The sequence below is a fragment of the Triticum urartu genome, unplaced genomic scaffold (assembly GCF_056163025.1).
Source record: "Triticum urartu cultivar PI428250 unplaced genomic scaffold, HENAU_Tu73 scaffold1, whole genome shotgun sequence".
Lineage (NCBI taxonomy): Eukaryota > Viridiplantae > Streptophyta > Magnoliopsida > Poales > Poaceae > Triticum > Triticum urartu.
In genome coordinates this window covers 16,627,765-16,637,707 of record NW_028259461.1, presented here as the reverse complement: position 1 = coordinate 16,637,707, position 9,943 = coordinate 16,627,765, and positions in this window count along the sequence as shown.

The window sequence follows — 9,943 nt, the reverse complement described above, 5'->3', positions numbered from 1 at the left end:
TTTCTTCTATCTAAAATATTAGAAAGAATGTACCCTTCTATCCAAATCCAATTTGCATCGATAAAATAAATCCAAATTCCAGTAGTAGATGAATAATTGCAAATTTGTGTGTGTACGAGATTAGAATAACTTCAAAATAACTGACATAATTTTGTATTTTTCCTGATCAGAAAAATACATGAAAAAGAAAGGAGGTAGAAAAATTTTTGGATTTATGGTTAAAGAAGAAAAAGAAGAAAACAGGGGTTCTGTTGAATTTCAAGTATTCAGTTTCACCAATAAGATACGGAGACTTGCTTCACATTTGGAATTACACAAAAAAGATTTTTCATCGGAAAGAGGTCTACGAAGACTTTTGGGAAAACGTCGACGTTTGCTGGCTTATTTGGCAAAGAAAAATAGAGTACGTTATAAGAAATTAATCGGTCAGTTGAATATTCGGGAGCAGTAATTTAATCGTTCAAATTTTTTTCTTGTTTTATTATTTTTTTAGTAGTCTTATAGTAGTCTTAGATTTTTCATTTTGATGAGCCTCGCTTTGAGGAATTCATGGAATAATCCATTTTCATGGAATAATGAATTAAGGAAGAAAGGATATGAGTCTACCGCTTACAAGAAAAGATCTCATGATAGTCAATATGGGCCCTCAACACCCATCAATGCATGGTGTTCTTCGACTGATCGTTACTCTCGATGGTGAGGATGTTATTGATTGTGAACCCATATTAGGGTATTTACACAGAGGAATGGAAAAAATCGCGGAAAACCGAACTATTATACAATACTTACCTTATGTAACAAGGTGGGATTATTTAGCTACTATGTTTACAGAAGCAATAACAGTAAATGCACCAGAATTCTTGGAGAATATTCAAATACCACAAAGAGCCAGCTATATTAGGGTAATTATGTTAGAATTAAGCCGGATAGCTTCTCACTTGCTATGGCTTGGACCTTTTATGGCGGATCTCGGCGCACAGACTCCTTTTTTCTATATTTTTAGAGAGAGAGAATTAATATATGATCTATTTGAAGCTGCTACAGGTATGCGAATGATGCACAATTACTTTCGCATCGGAGGAGTAGCCGCCGATCTACCTTATGGATGGATCGATAAATGTTTAGATTTCTGTGATTATTTTTTACGCGGAGTTGTTGAATATCAACAACTTATTACACAGAATCCAATTTTTTTAGAGCGAGTTGAAGGAGTAGGTTTTATTAGCGGAGAAGAAGCAGTAAATTGGGGCTTATCGGGACCGATGTTACGAGCTTCTGGAATACAATGGGATCTTCGTAAAGTAGATCCTTATGAGTCTTACAACCAATTTGATTGGAAAGTCCAATGGCAAAAAGAAGGGGATTCGTTAGCTCGCTATTTAGTACGAATTGGTGAAATGAGGGAATCCATCAAAATAATTCAACAAGCTGTAGAAAAAATTCCTGGAGGACCTTATGAAAATTTAGAAGTCCGACGCTTTAAGAAAGAAAATAATTCTGAATGGAATGATTTTGAGTATAAATTTCTTGGTAAAAAACCTTCGCCCAATTTTGAATTGTCAAGACAAGAGCTTTATGTAAGAGTAGAAGCCCCAAAAGGTGAATTAGGGATTTATCTAGTAGGAGATGATAGCCTTTTCCCCTGGAGATGGAAAATCCGTCCACCCGGGTTTATTAATTTGCAAATTCTTCCTCAGCTAGTTAAAAAAATGAAATTGGCTGATATCATGACGATATTAGGTAGTATAGATATCATTATGGGGGAAGTTGATCGTTGAAATGATAATAGATAGGGTAGAGGTAGAAACTATCAATTCTTTTTCGAAATTGGAATTATTAAAAGAAGTCTATGGACTGATATCGATTCTACCCATTTTGACCCTCCTTTTGGGAATAACAATAGAGGTACTCGTAATTGTGTGGTTAGAAAGAGAAATATCTGCGTCGATACAACAACGTATTGGTCCTGAATATGCTGGCCCCCTGGGCCTGCTTCAAGCTATAGCAGATGGGACTAAGCTACTTTTTAAAGAAGATATTCTGCCATCCCGAGGAGATATTTCTTTATTTAGCATTGGACCCTCTATAGCAGTCATATCAGTTTTATTAAGTTTTTTAGTTATCCCTTTGGGATATCATTTTGTTTTAGCCGATCTTAGTATTGGTGTTTTTTTATGGATTGCCATTTCAAGTATAGCTCCTATTGGTCTTCTTATGGCAGGATATAGCTCAAATAATAAATATTCTTTTTCAGGCGGTCTACGAGCTGCTGCTCAATCCATTAGTTATGAAATACCATTAACTTTTTGTGTGCTAGCAATATCTCTACGTGTGATTCGTTAAAATAGATCTTTTTCCTATAAAATCCATTAACTATTTATATTCCTTTTCTTATTTAGTATTTGGGTTGGTAAGTTAAACTAGATAGCTATATGAGTGAAACAAAACAGCTTATAAATTTGTAGTAAAAAGAAAAAATCTCATTTCCTACGTACAAGAAAAAAGTGGAAGTAAACATAAGCAGTGTAAACTCTTTATCCCAAGGTTGATATTTTTTAATTAGTCATCATATCTTGAAGCGGCCAAGAATAAAGGATTCACGATATGGAATTCCATTACTAGAATACTCCTAGTTATTACTATAACTTAATAATCCATAAGAAGAATCCACCAAAAGTTAGTGAAGGGTTAGGAACACTAAAGTACATAAAGGATTAGTAATGGAAAATCTAAAACATTAGAGATTTTTGCCCATAAAAGGAATCATAATAAGGACTTGCAATTTGTAGAAATTATCAAGTAGTACTTTCTTCGGATTCCGATCCAGAGTATGTTCCCATTCACTTGTTAAGGAAATGGCTATCAAGAACGAATTAACCCTTTATCCATTTTTTCTTTTTAAATACCCCCTCCCTGGGGAAAGAAGAATAGTAAAAAAGATATGGAGTGCACTAGAAAAAATTTTCATTATTTCCTTCCTCTATCCATATTCATGCAGAATTGCTCATGAACTAATACCCAACTCTTTCCATTTATTAATTGAATTCCTATAACAAGTAACAAGTGTTTTATTCCAAGATTAAGTTATTACTGAACAAAGAAAAATTTTCATTATATTATAAAGGATGAGATCAATTCGGAAGCGCTTTTTCTTATTCTAGCAGACGGAATTCCTTTGGTCTAATTTAGGACTTTCAAATCTATTTTATTTTATCTAATTCTATCTACGCCCCCGGGGCTAGGAACAAAACAGTCCTTTCCTTTTTCTGATCATAGAGAAGCCGTATGAAGCTAAGGTTTCATGTACGGTTTTGAAATAGCGGTGGGAACTGTGATGTTATCACCGACTATGATTATCTAACAGTTCAAGTACAGTTGATATAGTTGAAGCACAGTCAAAATACGGTTTTTTTGGATGGAATATTTGGCGTCAGCCTATAGGTTTTCTGGTTTTTTTAATTTCTTCTTTGGCAGAATGTGAAAGATTACCCTTTGATTTACCAGAAGCGGAGGAAGAATTAGTAGCAGGTTACCAAACTGAATATTCCGGTATCAAATATGGTTTATTTTATCTTGTTTCTTACCTAAATTTATTAGTTTCTTCTTTATTTGTAACAGTTCTCTACTTGGGCGGGTGGAATTTATCTATTCCCTATATATCCTTTTTTGATTTTTTCCAAATGAATAAAGCAGTTGGAATTTTGGAAATGACAATGGGTATATTTATTACATTAACTAAAGCTTATTTATTTCTCTTCATTTCTATCACAATAAGATGGACTTTACCGAGGATGAGAATGGATCAGTTATTAAATCTTGGATGGAAATTTCTTTTACCTATTTCCCTGGGCAATCTCTTATTAACAACCTCTTCTCAACTTGTTTCACTATAAATAAGATAATACAATAATAGTAAGAATATTTTCAACACAAAAGCTCTCTCAAACAAGAGAAAGAAACATATCTTTTTCATAGATATTTAGAATGAATATGTTCCCTATGGTAACTGGGTTCATGAGTTATGGTCAACAAACAATACGTGCTACAAGGTACATAGGTCAAAGTTTCATAACTACCTTATCCCACACAAATCGTTTACCTATAACGATTCACTACCCTTATGAAAAATCAATTACACCAGAGCGTTTCCGAGGGCGAATCCACTTTGAATTTGATAAATGTATTGCTTGTGAAGTATGTGTTCGCGTATGTCCGATAGATTTACCCGTTGTGGATTGGAGATTTGAAAAGGATATTAAAAGAAAACAATTGCTTAATTATAGTATTGATTTCGGAGTTTGTATATTTTGTGGCAATTGTGTTGAGTACTGTCCAACAAGCTGTTTATCAATGACTGAAGAATATGAACTTTCTACCTATGATCGTCATGAATTGAATTACAATCAAATTGCTTTAAGTCGGTTACCAATCTCCATAATGGGAGATTACACAATTCAAACAATTAGGAATTCGTCTGAAAGTAAAATAAACAAAGAAAAATCTTCGAATTCAAGAACGATTACTGATTACTAAACTTTGATTTTGTCTTTCTGTTATAAAAATCTAATAATTCTTTATTAAACTTTAAAATTAAACTATAAAGAAAAACGAAAAACTACTGCTTATTGGAAATTATTTCTTATTTTAAATCAGACTAGATTTTCGTGATATAATATAATTTATAACTATAAGTTTATACACAAAAAAATACCCTAATCCTTTTTTCCTTCCTTGAATCCTTTAGTTTTAGTCAGTTCATGAAAAATTTTATACTATTAATTTCTTTTTATCCATAATGGATTTACCTGGACCAATACATGAGATTCTTATGCTATTTGGGGGATTTGTTCTTCTACTAGGGGGTCTAGGAGTAGTATTACTTACCAACCCCATTTATTCTGCCTTTTCGCTGGGATTAGTTCTTGTTTGTATATCCTTATTCTATTTTTTATTAAATTCCTACTTTGTAGCTGTCGCACAACTTCTTATTTATGTGGGAGCCATAAATGTCTTGATCATATTCGCTGTAATGTTCGTAAATGGCTCAGAATGGTCTAAAGATAAGAATTATTGGACTATTGGAGATGGGTTCACTTCACTCGTTTGTATAACTATTGTTTTTTCACTAATGACTACTATCCCAGATACGTCGTGGTATGGAATTCTTTGGACTACAAGATCAAACCAAATAGTAGAACAGGGTCTCATAAATAATGTTCAACAAATTGGAATTCATTTAGCAACCGATTTTTATCTTCCGTTTGAACTCATTTCCATAATTCTTCTAGTTTCTTTAATAGGTGCAATTACTATGGCTCGGCAATAAGAAAACTTAGAAAAAGTACAAATTATAAGAATTGCAAATCTAAAATAAATAACTAAAGAATCACAATTTTGATTTAGTAAAATCCATCTACTGCCAACAAATACCTCCTTTTTTTTTTTTTTTTTTTTCTTTTGTTGTGTAATTGTTCTATTGTAATTAATTGAATCGGTTCAATTCTTGCCCTCATATTGAAATGAATCGAGATTGATAAGGAGTTAGTTAATGATGTTTGAGCATGTACTTTTTTTGAGTGTCTATTTATTTTCGATTGGTATCTATGGATTGATCACAAGCCGAAACATGGTTAGAGCTCTAATATGTCTTGAACTTATACTGAATTCAATTAATCTAAATCTCGTAACATTTTCTGATCTATTTGATAGTCGCCAATTAAAAGGAGATATTTTCGCAATTTTTGTTATAGCCCTTGCAGCTGCTGAAGCCGCTATTGGACTATCCATTCTTTCTTCCATCCATCGTAATAGGAAATCCACTCGTATCAATCAATCTAATTTATTGAATAATTAGACTTTTGAATAATTAGACATAGAATCCTCTAAACAAAGGCGCACATATTAAAATAAATAGAAATCAATACTATTTTCTTAGTATTATTTGAGAATATCCATTTTTTTTAGTAGATTATTGCATAGTATTCTTTTTCACTTAAATGAATTTTTGTATTTGTAATTCATTGATATTGCAATTTGAATATTGCAATAATTTATATTGAAAAGACGATAGCCAATTTATTGGCTAATTCGAATTCGTCTGTACAATTCGTAAAATTCTTTCTTATTTCTTATTTATTGTTGAAATCCAAAATTAAAGTCTCTTGGCTCTCTTCACGCTTTCTCACAAACAGATTAAAAAATAGATTTTTTTTTTTGAAGTTTGGATAAACCATTGCTTCGTCTGGTGTCTACAATACATATGACTCATTATAGTACTAATTTCATTTTTACCAGATCGAAAAATTTTATGTTGAAAAGAAAAATTTATAGATCCAATGTCACATTCCGTAAAAATTTACGATACATGTATAGGATGCACTCAATGTGTACGAGCTTGTCCAACAGATGTATTAGAAATGATACCCTGGGATGGATGTAAAGCCAAGCAAATTGCTTCCGCGCCGAGAACCGAAGATTGTGTGGGTTGTAAGAGATGTGAATCTGCCTGCCCGACAGATTTTTTAAGTGTCCGCGTTTATTTAGGGCCTGAAACAACACGTAGCATGGCTCTATCTTATTGATACGTTACAAAAAACTTCACTCGAATCGTCTGATTCCTCTTTACCGAAGAAGCCTGTGCTCGAAATAATCGAGCACGGGCTTTTCTGGTCAAAACGTATCTTGTCTTTATCACTTTATCATGAGTTATTTTCCTTGGTTAACAATACTTGTTGTTTTGCCGATATTTGCAGGTTCATTAATTTTCTTTTTACCTCATAAGGGAAACAAAGTCGTTAGGTGGTATACTATATCTATTTGTTTATTAGAATTCCTTCTAATGACTTATGCGTTCTGTTATCATTTCCAACTGGAGGATCCCTTAATCCAATTAAAGGAGGATTATAAATGGATAGATGTCTTCGATTTCCACTGGAGATTGGGAATCGATGGACTTTCATTAGGATCTATTTTATTGACAGGATTTATCACTACTTTAGCTACTTTAGCAGCTTGGCCAATTACACGGAATTCGCGATTATTCTATTTCCTGATGCTCGCAATGTATAGTGGTCAAATAGGATTATTTTCTTCGCGAGACCTTTTACTTTTTTTTATCATGTGGGAGTTAGAATTAATTCCTGTTTACTTACTTTTATCCATGTGGGGGGGGAAGAGGCGTCTATATTCAGCTACAAAGTTTATTTTGTATACTGCAGGCGGTTCCATTTTTTTCTTAATCGGAGTTCTGGGTATGGGCTTATATGGTTCCAACGAACCAGGATTAGATTTGGAAAGATTAATTAATCAATCATACCCTGCAACCTTGGAAATACTTTTATATTTTGGCTTCCTTATTGCTTATGCTGTCAAATTGCCGATTATACCCCTACATACGTGGTTACCAGATACCCATGGGGAAGCACATTATAGTACATGTATGCTTTTAGCGGGAATATTATTAAAGATGGGAGCATATGGATTGATTCGGATCAACATGGAATTGTTACCTCATGCTCATTATCTATTTTCGCCCTGGTTAGTAATAATAGGAGCGATCCAAATAATCTATGCAGCTTCAACTTCTCTTGGTCAACGAAATTTCAAAAAAAGAATAGCTTATTCCTCTGTATCTCACATGGGTTTCATAATTATAGGAATTGGTTCCATAACCAACATTGGACTCAATGGAGCTATTTTACAAATATTATCCCATGGATTTATTGGTGCTACACTTTTTTTCTTGGCAGGAACCGCTTCTGATAGAATGCGTCTTGTTTATCTCGAAGAACTGGGGGGAATATCTATCCCAATGCCTAAAATTTTTACCATGTTTAGTAGCTTTTCAATGGCTTCTCTTGCCTTACCAGGAATGAGTGGTTTTGTCGCAGAATTAGTAGTATTTTTTGGACTAATTACTAGTCCAAAATTTCTGTTAATGCCAAAAACACTAATTACTTTTGTAATGGCAATTGGAATGATATTAACTCCTATTTATTTATTATCTATGTTACGCCAGATGTTCTATGGATACAAGCTATTTAATGTTCCAAACGCAAATTTTGTGGATTCTGGACCACGAGAACTCTTTATTTTAATCTGTATCTTTTTACCAGTAATAGGAATTGGTATTTATCCAGATTTTGTTCTCTCCCTATCCGTTGACAGGGTAGAGGCTCTCTTATCCAATTATTATCCTAAATAGGTTTGCTTTTTTTTACTCGTCTGCTCTATTAATGCAGAAATAAGTAAAAAAGTATATAATGCAGAAATAAGTAAAAAAGTATAATTAGATCTATCTCGAATTTTTGAGAACCCTTTGATAAGGCGTTCAAGGGGTTCTCAAATAAAACATAAAAGTAAAAACCTTCATTTCATGAAGGTTTTATTTTATGTAATCATTTAGGTGTTAATGTAAACGAACCATAACTATGTAAGCCTATTCCTAATAGATTTATACCAAAATAACAAATCCAAATTATAAGAAATCCTATCAAAGCTATAAGTGCAGAATTCGTACCCTTCCAATTTGGATTTGTTCTACTATGTAAATAAATTGCGAATATGGTCCAAGTAATAAATGCCCAAGTTTCCTTAGGATCCCAATTCCAATAGGATCCCCAGGCCTCATTAGCCCATACTGCTCCACAAAGAATACCTACGGTTAAAAGGGTAAATCCTAGGCTAATGACACGATAACTCCAAGAATCCAAACGCTCCGTTAATTGATATTTGTAATAATTTGGAAATGAAGGGACAGAGGTTCTTTTTAAAGCACTTCTTTTTGCATAAAAATATTTAATATCACTAAAGAAAAATGTTTTATTTAAAACATTTTTTTTCTTTTTAGAAAAGAAATGGAAATTATTTCGAAATCTAATGATTAGAATAGCGGCAGATAATAAGGATCCGCACAAAAGAGTTGCATAGCTTAATAACATCATACTGACATGCATCATTAACCACTGAGATTGTAGAGCAGGTACTAGTATCGTGGATTGATGCATTTCAGTTAAAAGACCCGATGTGGCAAAGCCTTGCGTTAAAATAGTACTTGGCGTAGTTATTGTGCTTAAATCATTTTTAGAGTTCTGTATTTTAGGAATGGTATGAAGAATATACAGGGCCCATGAAAGGAAGATCAATGACTCATATAAATTACTTAATGGAAAATGTCCCGAGGAAGCCCAACGAGAAACTAAGAATCCTGTTATAGAGAAAAAAGTAACTATCATTCCTTTTTCTGACGAATCGCGTAATCCTCCAAGTTCACGAACTAATAAGGTTATAAAATGAATCGTAATCACAATTGAAATCGTTGAGAAAGAGATATGAGTTAGTATATGTTCTAAAGTTGCAAATAGCATAAGGGGAAGGTCCCATTACAAAATTGTAAATTTCGAATTGATTTCTAATCTATTGTATTCTTTTTCAAGAATGCCGCCACTCGGATTCGAACCGAGATGCTTGAGCACTGCTTCCTAAGAGCAGCGTGTCTACCAATTTCACCATGGCGGCTAACTTCAAATAATAGGTAACTTAAAAGAATAATAGCTATTATCTTGGGAATCGTCGATATTGGGAAAGTCCATAAAATTTAGGAACATTAGAGTTTTCATTAAAATAGACTTCGTTTGGTAGTATCGTTTCCATTTTTTTTTTTTACAATAAACTCTTGCTTTGCCCAATAGAAACACAAACACTGCTTGAAAGAGTTGGAACTTCTTTTTTCTAACTTGCAATTATAGAACTAATTTTTTCTAATTAATTTCCCCTTTACATTTTGAAAATTCTTTCAATACAATGAAAAAAATCCAAAAGGGTTTCTATTTAATGATGAAATTAAAATAAAATGGATAAATAGAAAAGGCTTTTTGGATTTTTTAAAAATTTCTAGAATGAAAGTCTTTATGCTCTTATTAATAAGATTTACTAACCTTATGAT